The 22,992-nt window shown below is 46.3% G+C and overlaps 1 protein-coding gene across 3 annotated transcripts in view; it reads left to right on the top strand.

Moving 5' to 3' along the window:
- Positions 1-22,992, top strand: part of LOC147115947 (serine/threonine-protein phosphatase 2A regulatory subunit B'' subunit alpha-like) — a 472,008-nt gene that overhangs the window by 7,142 nt on the left and 441,874 nt on the right. For 2 of the 3 annotated variants that reach the window (XM_085990625.1, XM_085990626.1), the window contains exon 2: positions 12,464-12,623. The gene's annotated coding sequence lies outside the window, so the exon portion shown is untranslated. Of the gene's footprint in view, positions 1-1,539; positions 1,899-12,463; positions 12,624-22,992 lie in introns of those variants that run through there. The other variant, XM_085990628.1, reaches the window with a different exon arrangement.

The following is a 22,992-nucleotide window of genomic DNA, read 5'->3' as shown; positions in this document are numbered from 1 at the left end:
AGCCACAAATTTAAGATTTCAAACCAATCAACCTTCAATGGAACACTAAGGGTTAGATTTTGAACTGGCCACCGGATTGTAAAACTGGTGTTGCTGATCAGCTGCCCATTTTACGCCTAAACGACAAGTTAAAAATCTACCCCCAAACCAATCATCTTTTGTGTTATGTCCAGTTTAAACAAAAGACTTGCATTTAATACAGCGCCTTTCACATCCTCAGGACGTCCCAAAGCACTTTACAGCCTATTAAGTACTTTTGAAGTGTAGTCACTGTTGTACTGTTGCTAGTAGGTAGAATTACATGAAGCTCGTACGACTTTCATAAAATAAGCTTTTACCATTATGGATGTTTGTTGAGAAACGATGATGTAATTGAGAACAGGAAATGTCCCCGTTAAGTGGGTCTTGTCAGTATAAATAAATAGTGAGGCCTTTGAGTTAATTTCGCATGTAACTCAATAAAGTTTATTAATAAAATTGTTGGCAAAAATTGCGGTGTCAAAACTTCCTCTCTATCAGGAATTACATGCAGCAGGAACTTCCTGTCCTTAATTGCATTTTCATCTAATCAACAATGAAGAAGAGTGATGATAGCCTGGCAGATAGATTTTATTGAACGATGTGCACTCTCTTGCCCAAGCAGCAACAGCAAGCAGAATGGTAGTATCTTTCAACTTACTGCAGCATCACTCTAATCCAAGGCACAGAGCTACCTTACTGGACATTGCCAAAACACTCATCAAAATCAGGACCCATGAGTAGAAGTTTGAAAGGTGGCTGTGAAGCCAGTACATTAAATAGTGATGTACCATTAACACATCAAATATAAGTACTGTAGATATTTTGAATGTCATTTTTTAATGAAAAATAATGATCTAATTTAATTGTCAACATCCATATCTGGTACAGACCAAGATTTAAAACAGACTGACAACCTGTGGATGACATAATGGGCCAACACAAAATCATCATTTGCAATTTATGGTGCAGTTCGAGTTGAACCCTGATTGAAAATCTCGCAAATGAGCAGTGATTACCTGGACAGTAATTCACTTTCCATAATCTTCTCAAGTTCATGTCCGGAGCAAAGCAAAGTGAGGAAAGCACATTTTTTGGCAATTTCGGTTTTAAATGATTGAATTTAATGAAGTTGACATGGGAAATGTAAGTGGTTATTTTAGCAAAATTTGCTTTTCCCTCCAATTGTATCCCAACCTTTTTGAAAGTGTTGACTTGTTGGGTACAGATCCACTCCTGCGTCACTTACTACCTCCCCCAATGGCCATCCTTCATGTATGAGCCTAGACAGCGAGCAGGTTATTTCACCATGGAGAGTATCCCAGCTGAATCTGATCATGTCTTCACCCGATGCCCGCGTGACCACACCTTCCAGCAGAGTTCACTGATGAGGAATGGGACGCCTGATTGATTTCTCCCTCGGTAGCCCTGAGGTGCTGAGGCAAGTTGCAGTGCCCATAGAGCTGCCTTGGTTGAGAATGGCTAATTCAGCACAGATCAGCAATAAAACCTGAGACTTTCCTAAGCTGTTTGGCTCAGTTATACACAAAGTATTACACTTAATATCTGAGGCATTTGGGAAGCTTAGCATTGGCTTTTCATTGAGTACAACATGTACTTTGATTAAGAAGTATGGAATTCTAGTGAAAATGGAAAGACTCAGTGCTATACTTTGTTTGATAGCAAAATACTGCAGATGCTGGAAATCCAAAATAACAACAGAAAATGCTGGAAAAACTCGGCAGGCCAGGCAACATCCGTGGAGAGAAAATAGAGTCAACGTTTCGGGTGAACCCTTTGTCAAGACTAAAGAGGCACAGGAAATGAAATAGATTAAGAGGCCAGGCTGGGAGAGAACAAAAGAGAAGAGACATTAAGAGGTATTCAAAACGAGACGAGATGGTGATAGGACTAGTAAAGAGACAAAAGACGGCTCTAGATTAGGTGTGAAATGCGCTGGCAGAATGGGAGACAGTGCCATGTGGGAGAGAGGAAAAAAAGAAAGTGGGGGGGGGGGGGAAAGGCCAAAACAAAGGTGTGGATAAAAAATATAAGTAAAAATGTAATAGGGGCCGAGGTTATGATCTGAAATTGTTGAACTCGATATTGAGTCCGGAAGGCTGTAAAGTGCCTAATCGGAAGATGAGGTGCTGTTCCTCGAGTTTACGGTGAGCTTCCGTGGAACAATGCAAGAGGCCAAGGATGGTGAGGTCCGAGTGGGAATGGGGCGGTGAATTAAAATGACAGGCGACCGGAAGCTCGGGGTCACCCTTACGGATTGAACGGAGGTGTTCCGCAAAGTGGTCACCCAATCTACGTTTGGTCTCCCCAATGTAGAGGAGACCACATCGTGAGCAGCGAATACAGTATACTAGGTTGCAAGAAGTACAAGTAAATCGCTGTTTCACCTGGAAGGGGTGTTTGGGGCCCTGGACAGTGGGAAGGGAGGAGTTATAAGGGCAGGAGTTACATCTCCTGCGCTTGCACGGGAAGGTGCCAGGCGAAGGGGAAGGGGTGCTGGGGGTGATAGAGGAGTGGACTAGAGTGTCTATACTTTGTTTTTTGGTCTGTCTATCATGTCTGTAGCAATGTCCAGTGACTAATAATGTATGAAATAACTTGCATATATAGCTGTCTCAGTGTGAGTAATGCAAAGTGTGATGTTTTATTTTGATGCCTCTTGATTAATTCTATAATATTGTATGATAAAACTCTGAGTGGAATTTACACTGTTCCCAAAAATAATCAAACTCTAACAGTTGTTCAGTAAATGCAGCAACCTGTCAATGGCCAGAGAACTGTGAACTGAATAGGGTGGTGTTATCTGATAAAGGTAACACCGTTTGATATATTAGTTAGGCACTCTAGTCAAGTTGATAGTTAAGGAATATGTCAGTCAATCAGAAGTAAGGGGAAAAGGCTCTCTATTATAAGCGAGCTGTGCAGCTACCAGAGACCAGTAATGATTGTGTTCCCCTGCTCTATTAACAACACTTGAGATTAAAATTACTTGTGTTTGGTTAGTTGTGTCAATGTGCTAAGTGACGAGAACCATGAAGGCCCAAGCTGTTACAATGTATATGCATGAAAGAAGACTGAAGCAATAATTCATTGTAAAGAAATAGAACAGTGATGGTGGGAATAGCAACACTGATGATGTTATACCACAGTAGCATCAACAATGTCCCAGATTTTGCAGTGGGTAATGATGACGAACTGTCAGCACGCGCCGTCATTACCCCTCTGAAACTGACCGCAACTTCAGGATTCAGCACATGCGCATCTAAATGTGGAAATCCTGAAGTAGTGGTCAGTCATTCACTGCTCCGACACAGGCTGTGCTGTGGATGCCCCCACCACCCCCCGCCCCCCACTCCCCACCACAGCCGGTAATCAGGTGTAACTGGGTTTTTAACAGTGTATTGACTGCTAAACAACTGGGCTGGCCCTGAAAAACTAATTTTTATATTGGTTGAATGTCAAATTTCTCCATTATGATAAAAATTACAATTTAAAAAAGTATATATTTTTTAAGTTTGTTCATGATATTTCAGCTTCTACCTTATCCCCATGTGAAATTCCCAACCTTTATTTTGCTCTCTGTAACATTTTTAAAAAGTGAGGATAAAAGGTGCTTTTTATTTCCTGTTTTGCTGTCTATGAGAATTCTTCAATGTGATTGGCTGCTAAGACAGCTTGTTGACGTCATTGCAGCATTGGAATAAGAATCCCCTATTCACAGCATTACAATCAACCACACGTCGAGAAACCTCAAGTTTTCGCCACAGAGATCACGAGATCTCTGTGGGCAGTTTTCTTCGAGATCAGCGGCGAGCGCCTTTGCTTCGCTGCTGACTGAAAATTACGGGCCATTATGTTAGTTCACTTTTGTCTGTGTTGATGGATTGCGTGTACCAGGGAATGGTCTTTTTTTTTGCAAGTTGTGGATTTGCCAAAATCATAAATTCAAATAAAGAAAAGCACTTATGTGAAAGAGTTAAGATTATGTGAAAGACAGGTGGATACACTGGGCTGACAGATATAGGTCTCACTATAGACTGGCACTGCTCCAGTTTGCTGCATGTCCCAAAAGACTATCTATAAATCCTAGAAGTTTCAAACAGGAATGCAATTACTGCAAAAAGTCTTATTTATTGTGTTGGCCTGTTTACCTAGTTCACTCTGCATCTGGGACACATGTGGATCTCAGAAAGTTATCTAGCAAAACATGGCCGAACTTCGGAGCTGGAATATTGTACAATGAAGAAGCAATATCCACTTATTGATAGTACTGCTAAATGCTAAAGTGTTCAATGGACCAGTGAACAATTCAACATTAAGGAATCCAAGGTGTCTGAATTATCACTTTAGTAACAATGAAGACTGGTGCACGACTGCCTCGAGATTTCACCAGCCTATTTAAATACACTGGTATATTTGCAAATACTAAAAAAAAATCTATGGAACAGTAGTCATAGAATCATGCAGTACAGAAGGAGACCATTCAGCCCATCGTGCCTGTGCTGGCTCTTTGAAAGAGCTATCCAATTAATCCCATTCCGCTGCTCTTTCCCCATAGCCCTGCAATTTTTTCTTTTTTGAGTATATATCCAATTCCTTTTTGACAGTTATTATTGAATCTGCTTCCACCATCCTTTCAGGTAGTGCATTCCAGATCATAACAACTTGCTGCGTAACGAAAAATTATTCTCAATTCCTCTCTGGTTTTTTAGCCAATGATCTTAAATCTGTGTCCTCTGGTTCCTGAACCTCCTGTGAGTGGAAACAGTTTCTCCTTATTTGCTCTATCAAAACCCCTCATAAATTTTGAACACTTCTATTAAATCTCCCTTTAAACTTCTTTGCTCCAAGGCGAACAATCTCAACTTCTCTAGTCTCTCCACATAACTAAAGTCCCCTGTCCCTTCAGTTGAGTTAATCAAAGGACTGATTCCCCCAATTAAGCACTGTCAGTGAACAGTGGCACTCACTGGGAATGCTGGTTGAGAAACCGTGGGCTTACAGACATTGATTTCCCATCCATTTAAATTAATGACTGTAAAATTAGGGACCACAGGCCAGTCTTGACCAGTGCTCCTTCTGAGTGATGCCCTCAAATCTCTCTGCTGAAAACATTGTGATTACTGAGAATGCAACTTAATTACAGGCATATTTATTATTTCTTAGTTGAGATTTTGAATGGGTTTATGGTAAAAGTGAAATTCTCTGCTTTTTTAAACTATATATCCCTGTCGTAGGTTTTCACTTTTGAGTTTGTATTTTGTATTTTTTGCTGTTTTTTTGTGGTCATTGAGATGAAAGGAAATCGAACGTTTCATTGCTGGGAACTTTTTAAAATATTTGTTCTTGGGATGTGGGTGGTGGCAAGGCCGCATTTATTGCCTAACTCTAGTTGTCCTGAGAAGGTAGTGGTGAGCCTGGTCCTTCAACTGCTGTGGTCCCTGTGTTGATGGTGCTCCATGATGGTGTTAAGTAGAGAATTCCAGTATAGTGGCCCAGTGACGACCTTGTAATTTTAAAATGGAAAAGGTAAGTTAGCTTGATTTTAATTATGCTAATAATAACATGAAGGAGTTATAAAAAGAGAAAATGCTGGAAAAACTCAGCAGGCCAGGCAACATCTGTGGAGAGAAATTAGAGTTGATGTTTTGGGTCAAAACCCTTTTTCAAAACTGGAAAGGAAATAAAATAGAACGAAGGCAGGGCTGTGATAGAACAAAAGAAGTAAAAGAGACATTGAGACATTAATCTAATCTGCCCAACTGGAACGAGGCAGGTTTGGATTGTTTTACAACCTGTCCAATTTTATTTCCATCGAAGTAAATGGAGCATAAAATCAGGCGGTGTGTAAAACGGGTGTCTGACCTGAACCTGCCCCATTCCCGCTGCGCTAAACTCAGGGCTAATGGGTTTAGTGTGCAAATGAGTAGTGTCATGGCATGATAGAATACTGGTCCACTATATGAGTATCAGGTTAATGCATAACACTTCAGGTAACTCAACTGGGCTTAAAAACATCAAAACCCTTCCAATTGGATTCCAAGGGACAACCAGGTACCAACTGCCTTACAATTCTCAGGAAGAATCGCGATTTGTGCAATATTAGTGAATTGGTCAGATTTTAAGAACACGCTTGTGGCTGAAAAGAATTTTACTTGCTCCTTTTTTAGTTTGTGCTATCTCTGGAGATCCAAATCCAGCATAATGTTGAGTGATTTAACTAAACAAAGATAAAATTGCCTCTGTAATTTAGAGCATTGCCATAATGGCTATAATGGAGACCACTTAATTTCCTTTACTAAACTAAATTAACATTCAAGGAAATGTGGGCTGCCAAATATATTTGAACTGAAGCAGCTTTTATTACTTACTTTTTAGCAACTCCGCAGATCAAATGTATTATACCTATTTTACAGAATAATTACAACATTATGAAATAACTAATATTTGGGTTAACACTTAAAGGTTAAGTGTACTGGGTGCCATTCATAATGCATTCCTCCGCTGTATCTAATATTTTTCACTGCGTAATAGAAATATTTTATACACATTCTCCCAAAAGATATTCAAATTAACAACTTAAAAATACTGAAATGCTTTAGTTGAACACCTCTAGTTAAGCGACAGTGAAACAGAAATCGGTCACCTTGTGTAATTGGAACAGAAATACTCAAACTTTGGCAAGTGAATGAACACAAAGTACTTTGTTATGCAAGATTCATTATAGTGCTTGTGGAGGATTTCCAATGGAGTTATGCTGGTTCCCCAGTCACCCCCACCCCGTCCAGGATTTTCCACCGGATGTTGTCATGGGATAGAGAATGCGACTGCCCAAATTTATCAAATGGCAGTGTTATAGCATCCAACGTATTTCCCATTATTGTGTGCTAGCAATGATGCACCCTGGGAAAACCAGTGTATTCCTAGTGTCCAGGGCTGATAGGACTGGGTGGATGTTGGTTGGGGGGGGATAGAACACTGTCTGTAGACCATTGACTTTCTACGTAAAATGCAGACTGTTGTCATGTGTGTAAACCCGTGAAGGATACGAGATAGCTCACTGTGTGTCATTGGTCCAGAGATCTTGATTTGGATGGGGCAAGTTGATGAGCTAAGTGGCTTTTTGACATAACAATGGATAAATGTGTCAGCTGGTTTAGTACTGGCTCAACAAAGGCAAAGAAGATCTCAGTTTTAGTATGTGATCTCAGCCAGGATCAACTTGTGGGCTCCACAACAATTGGCTCTGAATCCCCACCAGCGAGAAGAAAATTAGCCAGGGATTAAGATTGGGGCAAGAAACCAGTAGTAGGCCTCACCATCCCATTTTCCCACTGTTTCCATTGCTATCCCATGTGATTTTGGTGTGGGATAGTGGAGGAAAATCCAGGCCTAAGTATCTGCAGACACTGCATGAAAAGAAGATTTAGCTTAGCCATGATGTCCACTAGCATTCCAACAGTCAGCTTCCAGACTCACACACGAGAATGGTCTCTTTTGCAAAGGGACAAAGCAGTCCGCTTGATTGGCACCCCATCCACCACCTTAAACATTCACTCCCTCCACCACCGACAACCGTGACTGCAGTGTGTACCATCTACAAGATGCACTACAGCAACTCGCCAAGGCATCTTCTACAGCACCTCCCAAACCCACAACCTCTTCCACCTAGAAAGACAAGGGCAGCAGGCGCATGGGAACACCACCACCTGCAAGTCATACCTGTCTTGTTTTGCACACTTTGTACAAAAATAATAAATTGCAGGACAACAGAGTATTACAGTTTAAACTATTTTAATGAAGCATCAGGTCTGATCTGACTCACAGCAGTACAGCACCGTGTGGACAAGATGGAGTCAGGGCCCCTGGGTCTTCTAAACAATAGCAGTCCTTACAGATGCCTGCAGGCCAATGGCAACTCAGCATGTGATCACATGTGAATATAATAGGTATTCCTTACAGATGCCTGCGGGCCAATGATAAATCAATATGCAAATGTTACATCCCCTTTCTTTTAAAAGAAAAATGTTATGCATTACTTTTGAACCTTTCTTCTACATAATGTTCTCAGTAGCATCAACATATAAGTAAACTCAACATTTAACTAGCACTGAAAACATCTCAACGTTTCAATAACGATGTACAGTTTTTTTTAGGGCAGCGATCCGCCTACACCCTTTTGACAGTTCACAAGTCAAGGATAACTCTAGGCTTGACCTCTCGTTGGAATGATGGTGTTGTTCCTTGGTGTTCAGGAGGTGCCTGCGATTGCGGCGGTACACCTGTCCTTCTGGGGTGTGGACGTGATACGGTCGCTCAGTGTCAGCTGGCTGGATGATGACTGCTGGCTTCCAGTAGTCATGCTCCTGGATTCTGACGGATTCTCCATTGTGCAGCGGCGGCAGTAGTCTAGCTGACCTGTCATAGTATCTCTTTTGGTGTTGCTGTCTCTGTACACGTTTTGCATGCACTTGATTGCAGCTGACGACCTGCCAGGGCCTGCCTGGGATACGGTGAGGTATCATGGGCTCTTGGACATTTGATGGGCGGCGTTCGAGACAAATGGAATATTTTCCAACAATGCCCTCAATGTGTTTGCACATTCCGGGCCAAAACATAATGTCACATGCTCTTTGCTTGCATTTTTCCATGCCCATATGTCCAGCATGAATTTTTGTCAACATCTCTTCTCTGGGACTGGTAGGAATGATGATTTTTGCCCCTTTGAAAATGATTCCGTTGATTTGTGACAGTTCGTCTCTGTGGGTCCAGAATTCAGATATGCTCTGAGGGCATATCTTCCTTTCCTCAGGCCATCCTTCATGTATGACTTCGCTCAGCAGTGTGAGTTGTGCATCTTTCTCTGTTTCTGCTCAGATCGCCTTCAGTTTTGAGTCACTCACAGGTAAGCTGTTGTACACCATGTGCACCTGTACATCCATGCCTTCACTGAGGCTGCTGTCCTGGTAGCTAAGAGACTTTCTGGAGAGTGAGTCTGCGACAGGAATGTCTTTGCCTGGACGGTGAATGATTGTGAAGTCATACTTCTGTAGCTGAAGGATCATTCTCTGTAGCCTTGGTGGGGCTGCGGCTAGTGGTTTCCTCATGATTGACTCGAGGGGCTTGTGGTCGGATTCCACAATGACCTGTCGGCTATAGATGTACTGGTGGAAACGCTTACATCCAAACAGAATTGCATATAGCTCTTTCTCTATTTGAGCATAGTTGATTTCACTGTCTGAGAGAGATCTGGAAGCGTAGCCGATGGGCTTTCCTTCTTGCAGTAACACTGCGCCTAGTCCGTACTTTGACGCGTCCACTTGTAGTCTGAGCTCTTTGTTGGGGTTGAAGTAGGCAAGAACTGGTCCTGGTTCTCTGGTGATTAGGTCTTTCATTTTCTGAAATGCTGTGTCATGTTGTTTGTCCCACAAAAACTCATTGGATTGTTTGAGCAATTAATGCATGGGTGTGTTGATTTCGGAGAGGCTCGGGGCAAACTTGGCTAAGTAGTTAACCATGCCTAGTACTACCTCTAGCTCTGCGCGGTTCTTCGGCGGCTCCCTCTTCTTGATGGCGGAGATTTTCTCTGGATCCGGCTTAATGCCATCAGTTGAGAGGCGATGCCTGAAATAACTGATCTTGGTGGATCCGATTATGCTTTTCTCGGGGTTGAGCCGGATACCTTTCTCCCGTGATCTTTGTAGCATCGCACGGAGGTTCCTGTCATGTTCCTCTCTATTCCTGCCATAGATGAGGATGTCATCTATGATTGCGACTACTCCGTCGAGGCCTTCATAGGTTTCGTCGATCTTCCGCTGGAATTCATCCTGAGCTGAGATAAGACCAAATGGTAAACGCAGAAATCGGTAGCGTCCAAATGGTGTGTTGAACGTTGTTAGCTTAGAAGACTCTTCCGTGAGCTTGATAGTCCAGTATCCTGATCGTGCGTCTATTACACTGAAGTAACGTGCTCCCACTAGCTTGGGTGTGATGTCATCTAGCGTTGGTAGAGGGTAGTGAGGGCGTTTGATAGCCTTGTTCAAATCTCTGGGGTCGAGACAGACTCTGAGCTTGCCTGTACGTGGTTTCTCAACCACTACTAACGCGTTGACCCACTCTGTCGGTTCTGTTTCCCGGACGATGATTTCTGTATTCTCCATGCTCTGCAGCTCCTCCTTCAGGCGACTACGTAGAGCAAGGGGTATCCTTCTCGGTGGGCAAACCACAGGGGTTGCTGCTGGGTCAAGGTGAACAGTGCATTCACCTGGGAATAGTCCGATTCCTTTGAAAATGTCAGCACACTCCTCCATGACTGTCTGCTTCTCAACTGGTGCTGTCAATGATAGCACTAGCTTGACGAGGTCCATGTCTAAACATGCCTTTAGACCTAGCACTGGAGGTGCTTGAGTGTCAATAATGTAAAAGTCCAGCATCATGTTACTTTCTTTGTACTTGCATTTCATCACGCATGTGCCTTTTACAATGAGCTGCTCACCTCCATAGCCGGTCAGTCTGCGTGAGGTGGGCTGTAGCTCACACTCATCCTTCAAGCTGTGATACTCACTCAGGAATTACATTAACCTGAGATCCAGTGTCTAGTTTAAACTTAAGCTCTTTGCCCTGTTTGCCTATCTCAATATCGGCAAAGGCTTGCTCAGTCTCTGAAATCTGTTTTTTCTGTGACACAGAATCAATAAACAGTTCCTCTGCATTTGGCTCTCTATCTGGCATTTGGCTGTCACTCACTGTGTGTACTGCTGTTCCGAAAACAGTCTTGCAAACTTTAGCAAAGTGGTTCCGTTTACCACATTTAGTACATTGCCTTCCTTTGGCGGGGCATTGCACCTTTTCTCCATGGCAGTTGTTTCCACAATATCCACAGTTTTTGAAGCGTTTTATGTCTGTGTCGCCCATTTTTAGAACTCTCGCTGTTTTTTCTGTTCTGAAACACGCTCTCTGGGCGATGTTCTTTGGTGTGTGTCTATTAACTGTGTGCACTGTCTGTTCACTCGAGCTGCTCGTTGCGCCGGTTATGGTTTTCAACTGTGCTTGGGCTATCTCGTGCGATCTAGCTATGTCTATAGCTTTGTCCAGCGTTAGCCCGGACCCAACATTCAAAAGTTTCTCTCTCACGTTAGCTGAATGTATTCCAAACACGATGCGGCCTCTGACCATCTCATTTTTATCTGCATATGCACAGTCTTTTACCAGCAGTTTTAACTCAGTCATGAACTGTTCAAACGACTCACGAGCTCCTTGTACTTTCTCCTGAAACTTGTACCTAGCGAATATCGTATTTGTCTTGGGCATCACATATGCTTCAAAACGGTCAAAATAACTTTTCAGTACCTTTGCTTCATCTGCGGTGAGAGACCATGTGTTAAAAATGTCTCTCCCTTTTTCTCCGATCCACAAGAGTAGGTAGCTGCATCTTTCTTCCTCCCCTTTGCTTTTCAGTGGACCCGAGAACATCAATTCCACATGTTGCTTGAACTTGCACCATTCTCTATGTAAGTTCAAAGATTCCCAATTCATTCGAGGTAAGGGAGCTCCAACGATGTCCATTTCAAATCCCTGTTCTGACATCTTGTTTTGCACACTTTGTACAAAAATAATAAATTGCAGGACAATGGAGTATTACAGTTTAAACTATTTTAATGATGAAGCATCAGGTCTGATCTGACTCACAGCAGTACAGCACCATGTGGACAAGATGGAGTCAGGGCCCCTGGGTCTTCTAAACAATAGCAGTCCTTACAGATGCCTGCAGGCCAATGACAACTCAGCATGTGATCACATGTGAATATAATAGGTATTCCTTACAGATGCCTGCAGGCCAATGATAAATCAATATGCAAATGTTACAATACCCATCCTGTCTTGGAAATATATTGCCGTTTCTTCATCGTCGCTGGGTCCATGGGAGTACCTTTACCACACGGACTACAGCAGTTCAAGAAGGCAGCTCACCACCACCTTCTCCAGGGCAATTAGGGATAGGCAATAAATGCTGATCTGGCCAGCGACGCCCTCATCCCATGAACGAATAATAAAAAAAATCTCTGAGAACAGTGCTCCAGTATGAGACTATACTCTCAGGAGAAGAGGAAGAAAATTGATAGTAAGAAAAGCCTTGTGGCTAATGAGTAATTGTACTGCTCTTCATGGTTATATAGGATGTGTGGTACAGCCCAATATAGTTAAATACCATATTGTTGGACAGGGCAAGGTTTTCTGGCATGATTGGCCTCTTTAATGTAGTCTATGGTTTTTTTTTTAAATAACTAGTTTCCTGCAATTTCCTATGAGCCTTTTCATTACACCACACAAAAGCTCCGATTAAGTCACATAGATCCTGTTGTTAAAATTTTTTGAATGTTGGCTTCTGTCTTTGATATAACTGGAGATTTTTTTCCCCTAAAAGGCTGTTGACGGAGCACTGTCCTGATTGCTGTGGAGGGAGTACTGCAGAACAATTGGACATTTCACCTCAATGTGGAATAATATGCATGCCACACTTCGTGGATTCATTTCAATACAAGCTGTGTCGTTGGATTGCAGTGTTTGACAAAGAAATAAACAAGGTTAGTGAAACACTTTTATGTAAATATAGTGTTCGAGAAATTCATTTGCACCGCATCCATTGTTCAGGCGATGAAGTGTCCAATATGGCGTGCATGCTCATTCCGCACTGGAAGCACACCGAACGGCATATTGGTGAGGGTGCCTGCCTGAAACTGACCTTGGGCCCACTGCCTCTGCACATTGGGGCCTGAACGCTTTTTTCAGGGCCCATTCCGTAATCGTGTGCGTGCTGCGGTCAGTTTCCTTAGGCACAGAGCAGCCAAACCAATGGTCTTTAAAGGTTAAAGATGAAGGTTGTCACCAAAAAGATAAGTGAAGATTTTTTGTTTTTACATACCTGAATGTGGAGCCAGGAGGAGCAGGAATGCTTTTCCTAGCTCCACATGCTTCCCTCCCACTACAGGCCTGACATGCCCCACTCCTGCCCCAGGTTAAAATCAGGGCTTCGGCCACCTTTGTGCATCTGAATCAACTCTACCATGGTACAGGCTATAAGGTGCATCCTGTTGACACCAAAGCCAAATTCAGAATGGTTATATCATCCAGGATAGACAGTGTATTCTGGAGATTGGATTTGAATTTATTGTAGGCCCAATCCAACCTCAAAAATACAATATAACTATGACACTATATTTTGGCACACTGAGAGCTGTCTTTAATAATGGAAACCTTGTCATCTATCAACCTGAATCAATGTTGTGAATTATATTTATTCCTGCCTTAAAATCATCTCCATCTTATCTTGTGAAGCCAGGAGAATCATAGGCGATCTTTAGCGGAGTGACTTCAAAGGTGTTTTGATCCGGTTTATGTAATCATTTCATCTATTTCTTAACAACTCAAAAAACGTTTGGCCGAATTGGTTAAGAAAATGATTCCCCTTTAACACTAATACTCCAGATAATGCACAAATCAAGAGGGAAAGGATCGCAGTTGACCCACTGCAGTCTTGGCTCCAGTTGTTGGTTCTTTGGCAGCCTTCGCTTCGTGTTGCTTGTTTGGGGACGTGCTCTGTCAACACCTTTTTGTTACAACTTCAAAGTACAAGCTCTTTGCAGGTAGCCTATTTTCTGATTGTAAACCAGATAAGGTTTGAAACTTAGCATTTTTAAACGCAACCTTTTTGTCGGATTCATTAGAACAGCACAGCTTCTTTAAGCAAGAATGAAATCTTTAGGCTTGGTTATACAGAATGATTTAAAGCTAATCATTTAAATTTATATTTGCCTTAGATACCATGTGACAGTATTTACATTTCCAATGGATACAGTACAAACATTCTCAAATACTCTGCTTCCTGATTATCGCTGCAGTATAAAACACTGCAAGCAGAACTGGAATATGAGTCAGATCCAGTAAATGTTATAGGCTAATGAGGAGAATTTGAGTTCATTCAGTGTTTGAGTTGGCTTTGAAGAGCCTGAACTCAACTAGTTCACTGCCAAATCCAAGCATGAAATGTCAAACTTTTAATAATAGATTTAATCGAACATTATTAACGTTCTTACCCATATTGATAGGCATAGATGAGGCTGCTCTATCTGGTTATTAGACAATATAGCACAAACTACAGATCAGGGATTATAACCATCACCACACTGAGTTGAGTATGCAGATTGCATCCACATATTAGCATGAGAATTGCTGTCGGTGTAATTGCTTACCCCTGGGGCAGTTGTGTGGACAGAGGCAGCAATATCATGAAATCCTGAAGTCACATTTCCCACCCACTGAGGACAGCACTTAAATTTTCTGTATAGGCTCCATACCGGCAGTATACATTCTCACAGAGTATGCATTCACCTTGCCATCAATTCGAATACGCTCATTATTATTACTTAAGAGGGCTGCCTGCTATTTTTTTCATGGACCACATGTCCAGTGTTCTAATTTCACCCATTTCAAAAAGACGAACCAGATTCTTACATGTCAGGAATTGAAATATAACAGAAAGAAGAAAGAACTTGCATTTATATAGCGTCTTTCACAACCTCAGGGAGCCCCGGAACACTTTACAGCCAGTTAAGTACTTTTGAAGTGCAGTCACTGTTGTAATGTTGGAAACACAGCACAGCAAGGTCCCACAAACAACAATGAGATAAATGATCCGATAATCTGTTTTGGGTGTTGGTTGAGGGATAAATTTTACCCAGGACACTGGGGAAACTCCCTTGCTCTTCTTCAAGATCGTGCCATGGGATACTTTACATCCACCTGAGAGGGCAGACGGGGCCTCGGTTTGTCTCATTCGAAGGATTGCACCTCCAACCGTGCAGCACTCCTTCAATACTGCATTGAGTTGACAGCCTAGGTTTTGTGCTCGTGTCTCATGGAGTGAGACTTGAACCCACAACCTTCAGAGGCAAGCGTGCTACCACTGAACCCTGGCTGACACTTAACAGCAATAATGTTCATTTGTTTTTGGTGCTAGGCATTGGTAAGCTATGGGGATTGCTTTTGCTGCTTCCCCCTCACTTGATTCAATGGAAGTAGAGAAACAAAAAAGGGCTGCCAAGAATATCAGATGCTACCAAAGGTGGTCTGGCAACACCCAGCTTATCTGCAGGTTCAGGCACAGCTACTTGGCACTGACTGAAAAGCAGTGACTTCACAGGTTCAGCACAGAGACAGTTGCAAAGCTGGGTCATTGCTTCAAAGAGACCTGCAGACAACTTCTAACATAGGAATGGCACTGGCAGTTAATGTGACCATGGCCAATTTGTATCTCTACAGCTCTTTGCAGGCTCGTGCAGAAGACATCAGCAGTGTCAGCCAATTGTCTCTCTACAGATGTGTTAAATAGAGTTCAGCAGGGTCAACACCCTACTTTATGTTTCCCACTGAACAGCAGCATAACAGAGAAAGAAAAGAAAGACTTACATTTGTGTAGCACCTTTCGCGACCACTGGACGTCTCAAAGCGCTTTATAGCCAATTAAATACTTTTTTGGAGTGTAGTCACTGTTGTAATGTGGGAAACACGGCAGCCAAGATCCCACACACAGCAATGTGATAATGACCAGAAAAACTGTTTTTGTTATGTTGATTGAAGGATAAATATTGGTCAGGACACCGGGGATAACTCCCCTATTCTTCTTAGAAATAGTGCCATTGGATCTTTTACGTCCACCTGAGAAAGAAGACGGGGCCTCGGTTTAACATCTCATCCAAAAGACGGCACCTCCGACAGTGCAGCACTCCCTCAGCACTGCACTGGAATATCAGCCTAGCTTTAGTGTGCTCAAGTCCCTGGAGTGGGACTTGAACCCACAACCTTCTGAGTCAGAGGCGAGTGTGCTACCAACTGAGCCACAGCTGACACTTTGTGACACCCATGGTTATGCTAATGAGATGACCCAGGAAAATTGGGTATAAACAGCTCACTTCTACCTCAGCCTGTCTAAAACCAGCCAATACTTAAGCCTAAAGAGAAAAATGCAGGCTTGAGTGTTGGCAGGCTATTCAGTGGTAGGGACGTCACAGCCTGTGTTCACACACGTACTTTCCAGCAGGAATCACTGGAGTGCAATCATGAGCATGAAGCTTGATTGATTTCCCCCTTCCTACCTCAATCATTGCTATACTCATTGCAGAGCACCCCTAAATCAACTATGTTGCTGGATTTTAAGAAGTACAAGGGGTTATTCATAGCTACTTAGTTGCATCTGTGCTCTGCTTCTGTCCATGTCTGGTGCCATTAACCAGGAGTGAAGAGGAAGCCTGTTGGGTTTCAGATGGTTGAAGGTTCCTGAGATGACCCGGCCACCAATTCAGCCACATTTAATGCTGCTGCAGATAACTAGTCCTGTCCACTTTCTGGCACATCTACTACATCTTGGATGGCCCAGAGGCAGTGTTGCTCTGCGCGACTGCAGCCTAAGCTGTGCCCACTCTGGCCATGACCCTGTTGCTGCGCACTCTCTTAGTTTAACATCCAAATAAAGTGACAGACATGTGCCCATCCTATAGCTCATCCTGTGTGTCAAGAAATGAACATGCATCATGCAACTAGCTTCTGTTGGAAGGATATGCTGTGTGAAGCCCCTTTAAGATTTCAATGTGACAATGTGGCAAAGCCACTAAGAGACTCTCACAGTGACTTGTACAATTGCCTTTAATCATGTTTATTACCTTTTAATGTTGGCTCTGGTTAAACAGAGCTAGATCGACAAAATCACGATCTGACGCGATGACGTCATCGCGTGGGTCATGTGATGTCCCAACGGCGGGAAACGTGATGACATCATGACGCCAGAGGTAGAGGGCGTTTCCAGCTAGTCCTCGTGTGGAGTGATAGTGAATAGACCTGTTTACAAAACAAGAAAATGCAGGAGAAGCTCTAAAGTTTTAGTACATTAAACTCAGTTTGTTAACTACTAGTGAGTTTATAGATTCTTTGCTAGGAGTGCAGAGACTCCTACATTGGTGACCCCGAATCCCCGCAATCATTTTTCGCGGTGAACGCAGAACACGGGCCAGGAATGGAGGCCAATGCAGTGGCCTTGAAGCTCCCCCAATTCTGGGAACAACAGGCGGCCTCTTGGTTTGTGCAAGCCGAGGCGCAATTTGAACTCCGCAACGTCGTACAGGACCAGACCAGATATCTCCACGTGGTCTCCGCCCTCGATAGCTCGAGGTGTCGAGAATCATCAGCCTTCTGGAGAGTCCCCCGAATGCTGACAAGTATGTAGCCATCAAGACACGATTGCTGCAGGTATTTGGTCTTACCAAAGCGGAGCGCACTCGCCGTTTACTGACGCTACCAGGGTTAGGTGACTCCAAACCCTCGGAGCTTATGAGCCACATGCTGACTCTCCTGGGGTCCGAGCCCCAGTGCTTTCTGTTTCGCGAGCTGTTCCTTACTCAGCTCCCCGAGCAAGTCCAGGCAGCGCTCGCCTGAGCAGAAACCGCAGACTGCATCGCGCTCGCCGAAGAGGCGGATAAGATTTACGCAGTCCGGCAACAATACTGCGCCATCGCGCAACGCCCCACCACGAGGAGCCCGGCCCCGACCACGGCGCCTCTGACGACCGGTTACTGTTACTACCATGCTCATTTCGGCCCGAAGGCACACTGCTGCCGCCCACCATGCAGTTTCATGACCAGACCGTCGAATAGACCGCCGCGAGTCAAGCACGCCAGTCCCGGTACTTCCCCCGCGGCCACGATGGCGATCGGCACTTCCGGGAATCTCACCTATTTAACCGACTCCATCTCGGGCCGTCGTTTTCTATGCGACACGGGGGCGCAATGCAGCATACTTCCCGCCTCGGTCATCGACCTTCGGTCCGGCAGACGGGGTCCCCTTCTGCAAGCGGCCAACGGGGGTTCCATCCGCACTTGCGGAAAGCGGCTCGTCCAAGTCTGTTTCGGTGGACAGCTTTTCACCTGGAATTTCATCACCGCTCAAATCTTGCAGGCCCTGTTGGGTGCCAACTTTTTGGGCGCTAACGGCCTGTTGGTGGACGTGAAAAATCAACGCCTCGTTCACGCCGCCACGCTCGACGATATTTCAGGGGCGCGCAGCACGGCTGCGTCACACACAGATGGCGGCTGACCAAGCGGCCGACCCGGAGACCCAGGTTTTTCATTCGGTTCCAGCCAGCCTCCAGCCGAGGGATGTGCCATTCCATTCCGCAGGTACTACTCTGCTCTGCGATGTTTCATTGGGTGCACCCCGTGTGGTAAACCACTTTTATCGTTCACTATCGTTACACTATAGTTATCACTGTTATATCGTTACTCTATGGTTATCACTGTTCACACTGTTGTATCACTATACGAGGTCGCCTCTTGTCACGCTGCTATACCTGGGCTGACCACTGCTGACTCCGCCCATGACTCCACCTACCTGCCCAGGTATAAAGGTAGTCGACTGGCAGGCATTCCTCCTTGTTGTATCCGATCACCCACGAGGGTGGGCTCTGTTATTTAGCCAATAAAAACCTATAGTTACTTTCTTAACTCGTCGCTTTTCATTCGATGAATTGATAGGTATACCAATTTTATTGGCTAAATTTTAAAATGTCGACACTTGAGCAGCCAAATGACCAGCCAAGCGACCAGCCAGACGCCCAGCTACAACAGCCACAGCAGCCGGCCTGGCTGCGAGCCCTCAGACCACCGTACCTGGACCTAAACCCACAGGCAGCAAACTCAGCCCTCGACTTCGAACACTGGCTGAGCTGCTTCGAAGCCTACCTGGGAGAATCCGGCGTGCCTCAGAAATCCATGCTAAGAGTTCTGAACGCCCAAGTGAGCCCTAAAGTATTCGCACTCATCCGGGACCTTAAAACATATGAGGACGCCATCAACCGGCTGAAAAGACAGTACCAAACCCCAGTAAATTCCATGTATGCCAGACACCTCCTAAGATCCCGCCCGCAACAGCCAGGAGAGCCCGTGGAGGAATTTTTACGGGTGCTACAAGCACTCGGCAGAGACTGTAACTTTAAAGCGGTAACGGCGGCAGAAAATACTGAAGACAATGTCCGCGATGCCTTCGTGAAAGGCCTGCGGTCCGACTACTCACGGCAAAGACTACTGGAAGCAAGGGACCTCGACCTGGACAAAGCTGCAGCCCTCGCGCTCTCTCTCTAGAGGTGGCCCATCGGGACCTCGAGGCATACTCAAGGTACTGTAACTCGCGACCCTGGGACTTGGGACCGACCCCAACCGCGATACCCCCCGCAGCAACCCCCCTGGGACCTACCTCAGCGTCGGCGTCCCGGACCCGATCGAGACCGCCACCCCCGGTATCGGCTCCGACATCGGACCACCGCGATCGGGCCGCCGGCTGCTTCTTCTGCGGCCAGGCGAAACACCCGAGGTCGCGCTGCCCAGCCAGGAACTCTACCTGCTCAAACTGCATGAAGAAAGGCCACTTCGCTAAGGCCTGCAGAGGTGGATCATCAGAGGCCAGCAGTGCCTCATGCGAGCTGTGGGGGCGGCCATCTTCCTTCAAGGCAACAGAGGCCAGCATCCCCACATGTGAGTCATGGGGGCGGCCATCTTTGATACAGGCAACCGACACCAGCAGTGCCTCATGTGAGTTATGGGGGCAGCCATCTTCTCCGCCATTTTGTCCAACCTCGTGGGAGACGCCATTTTACCCACCACGCCCGACCGCCACCGTGCCTCTAGACCCGACTACCGCCTCAACCGCAGACTACAACAACTCGCTCAGCTATACACTAGCCTCCGTCACACTGGACCAGGCCCGCCCGCATCACCTGTCCAAGTCGATGATGGACATCAAAGTAAACGGCCACGCCACGACCTGCCTGTTCGACAGCGGAAGCACGGAGAGCTTCATCCACCCAGACACGGTGAGCCACTACTCCCTCCCTGTCCTGCCAACGCGCAACCGGATCTCGATGGCATCGAGGTCACACGCCACAGACATCAGCGGCTACTGTGTTGTGACCCTGTCGGTTAAGGGTACGGAGTATAAAAATTTTAAACTCCTCGTCCTGCCCCAGCTATGCGCTGCCATCCTACTAGGCCTAGACTTCCAATCCCACCTCCAAAGCGTCACGCTAGCATACGGCGGACCCCTCCCCCCACTCACAGTCGACAACCAGCAGATTTTAAACCGCCCACCGCGTAACACCTGCGGCCTATCCACCCTCAAGGTCCCGCCACCTTCCCTGTTCGCTAACCTCACCCCCGACTGCAAACCCGTCGCTACCAAGAGCAGGCGGTACAGCGCCGGGGACAGAGCTTTCATTAGCTCTGAGGTGCAGCGTCTCCTGAAGGAGGGCATCATCGAGGGGAGCACCAGCCCCTGGCGTGCCCAGGTCGTGGTCGTTAAGACCGGCAATAAAAACCGCCTGGTCATCGACTACAGCCAGACCATAAACAGGTACACCCAGCTGGACGCATACCCCCTTCCCCGCATATCTGATATGGTCAATCAGATTGCGCAGTACCGGGTATTCTCCACCATCGACCTTAAGTCGGCCTATCACCAACTCCCTATCCGCCCTGAGGACCGCCAGTATACAGCCTTCGAGGTGAACGGCCGCCTCTACCACTTCCTTAGGGTTCCCTTCGGCGTCACCAACGGGGTTTCGGTCTTCCAAAGGGAGATGGACCGGATGGTTGACCAGAACGGGCTGCACGCCACGTTCCCCTATCTAGATAACGTCACCATCTGCGGCCGCGACCGGCAGGACCACGATGTTAATCTGGAGAGATTCCTCCGTACGGCCCAACGGCTGAACCTCACCTACAATAAGGATAAATGTGTGTTTAACACCTCGCGCCTTGCCATCCTCGGCTGTGTAGTAGAGAACGGAGTCATCGGCCCCGACCCCGAAAGAATGCGCCCCCTCATGGAGCTACCCCTCCCCCACTGTCCAAAGGCACTGAAGAGAACCCTGGGGCTCTTCGCCTACTATGCCTAATGGGTGCCCAATTATGCAGACAAAGCCAGACCCCTCATGAAGTCCACATCCTTCCCCCTTACGGAGGAAGCGTGCGCAGCCTTCTCCCTCATTAAGGGAGACATTGCCAAGGCCACAATGCACGCAGTGGATGAGTCCATCCCCTTCCAAGTCGAGAGCGATGCATCCGACTTCGCCCTAGCCACCACCCTTAACCAGGAGGGGAGACCGGTGGCCTTCTTCTCAAGGACCCTACAGGGCCCTGAGATCCAACACTCATCGGTCGAGAAGGAGGCCCAGGCGATTGTGGAGGCGGTACGACGCTGGAGGCACTACCTGGCAGGCAAATGATTTACCCTCCTTACCGACCAACGTTCGGTCGCTTTTATGTTTAATAACAAGCTGAGGGGCAAAATCAAGAATGACAAGATCTTGAGGTGGAGAATCGAGCTCTCCACCTATGATTATGATATCTTGTACCGGCCAGGTAAGCTGAACGAACCCCCCGATGCTCTGTCACGAATTACATGCGCCAGCGCGCAAAGTGATAGACTTCAGACCCTCCACAACAACCTCTGCCACCCCGGGGTCACCAGACTTTACCACTTCATTAAGGCCCGCAACCTGCCCTACTCCATCGAGGAGGTCAGGACCATGACCAGGAACTGCCAGACCTGTGCCGAGTGCAAACCGCACTTCTTTAGGCCGGACAGAGCAAGCCTGATCAAGGCCACCCGCCCCTTCGAGCGCCTGAGCATCGACTTTAAGGGGCCCCTCCCGTCCTCTGACCGTAATGTGTACTTCCTCAACATTATTGATGAGTACTCCCGTTTCCCCTTTGCCTTCCCCTGCCCAGACATGACCAGTACCACGGTCATTAAATGCCTGAACGACCTCTTCGCCTTGTTCGGGTTCCCAAACTATATACATAGTGACCGGGGCTCCTCCTTCATGAGCGAGGAACTCCGTCAGTTCCTACTAGCGAGAGGTATTGCTGCAAGCAGGACCACCAGCTACAACCCCCGAGGGAACGGCCAGGTGGAAAGAGAGAACGCGACGGTATGGAAGGCCGTCCTCTTAGCCTTAAAGTCTAAGGGCCTCCCAACCTCCCGCTGGCAGGAAGTCCTCCCGGCAGCGCTGCATTCCACCCGGTCACTACTTTGCACTGCCATCAATGCCACCCCCCATGAACGAATGTTTGCTTTCCCCAGGAAGTCGACTACGGGAACCACGCTACCAACCTGGCTGACCTCTCCGGGGCCCGTCTTGCTGCGAAAGCACGTGAGGGCCCATAAAATGGACCCCCTGGTCGAGAGGGTGGACCTCCTGCACGCCAACCCCCAGTACGCCTATGTGGCATACCCAGATGGGCGGGAGGACACAGTCTCCTTACGAGACCTCGCACCCTCGGGCACTCCGGAGACACCACCTTCACCCCCCCACCACCCCCCCAATTCCAGCCCAGGTAGACGGCATGCCGGAACCCCACGAGCCTTCGCCGACCACGCAGACACCAGCATTAACACCGGATAATGCAACACTGCCGCTGCGACGATCAGAAAGGCTTACGAGGCCTCCGGACAGACTGACATACCAGAACTGGTAGTACACTTCACCCCGCCGGACTCAAATCTAAACAAGGGGTGAATGTGGTAAACCACTTTTATCGTTCACTATCGTTACACTATAGTTATCACTGTTATATCGTTACTCTATGGTTAGCACTGTTCACACTGTTGTATCACTATACGAGGTCGCCTCTTGTCACGCTGCTATACCTGGGCTGACCACTGCTGACTCCACCCATGACTCCACCTACCTGCCCAGGTATAAAGGTAGTCGACTGGCAGGCATTCCTCCTTGTTGTATCCGATCACCCACGAGGGTGGGCTCTGTTATTTAGCCAATAAAAACCTATAGTTACTTTCTTAACTCGTCGCTTTTCATTGGATGAATTGATAGGTATATCACCCCGTCCGATT

The sequence above is a fragment of the Somniosus microcephalus genome, chromosome 6 (assembly GCF_052327205.1).
Source record: "Somniosus microcephalus isolate GS21.2 chromosome 6, FLI_Smic_1.0, whole genome shotgun sequence".
Taxonomy (NCBI): Eukaryota; Metazoa; Chordata; class Chondrichthyes; order Squaliformes; family Somniosidae; genus Somniosus; species Somniosus microcephalus.
Note: the sequence above shows the minus strand (reverse complement) of the source record. Positions and strands in the feature narration are given on the sequence as shown.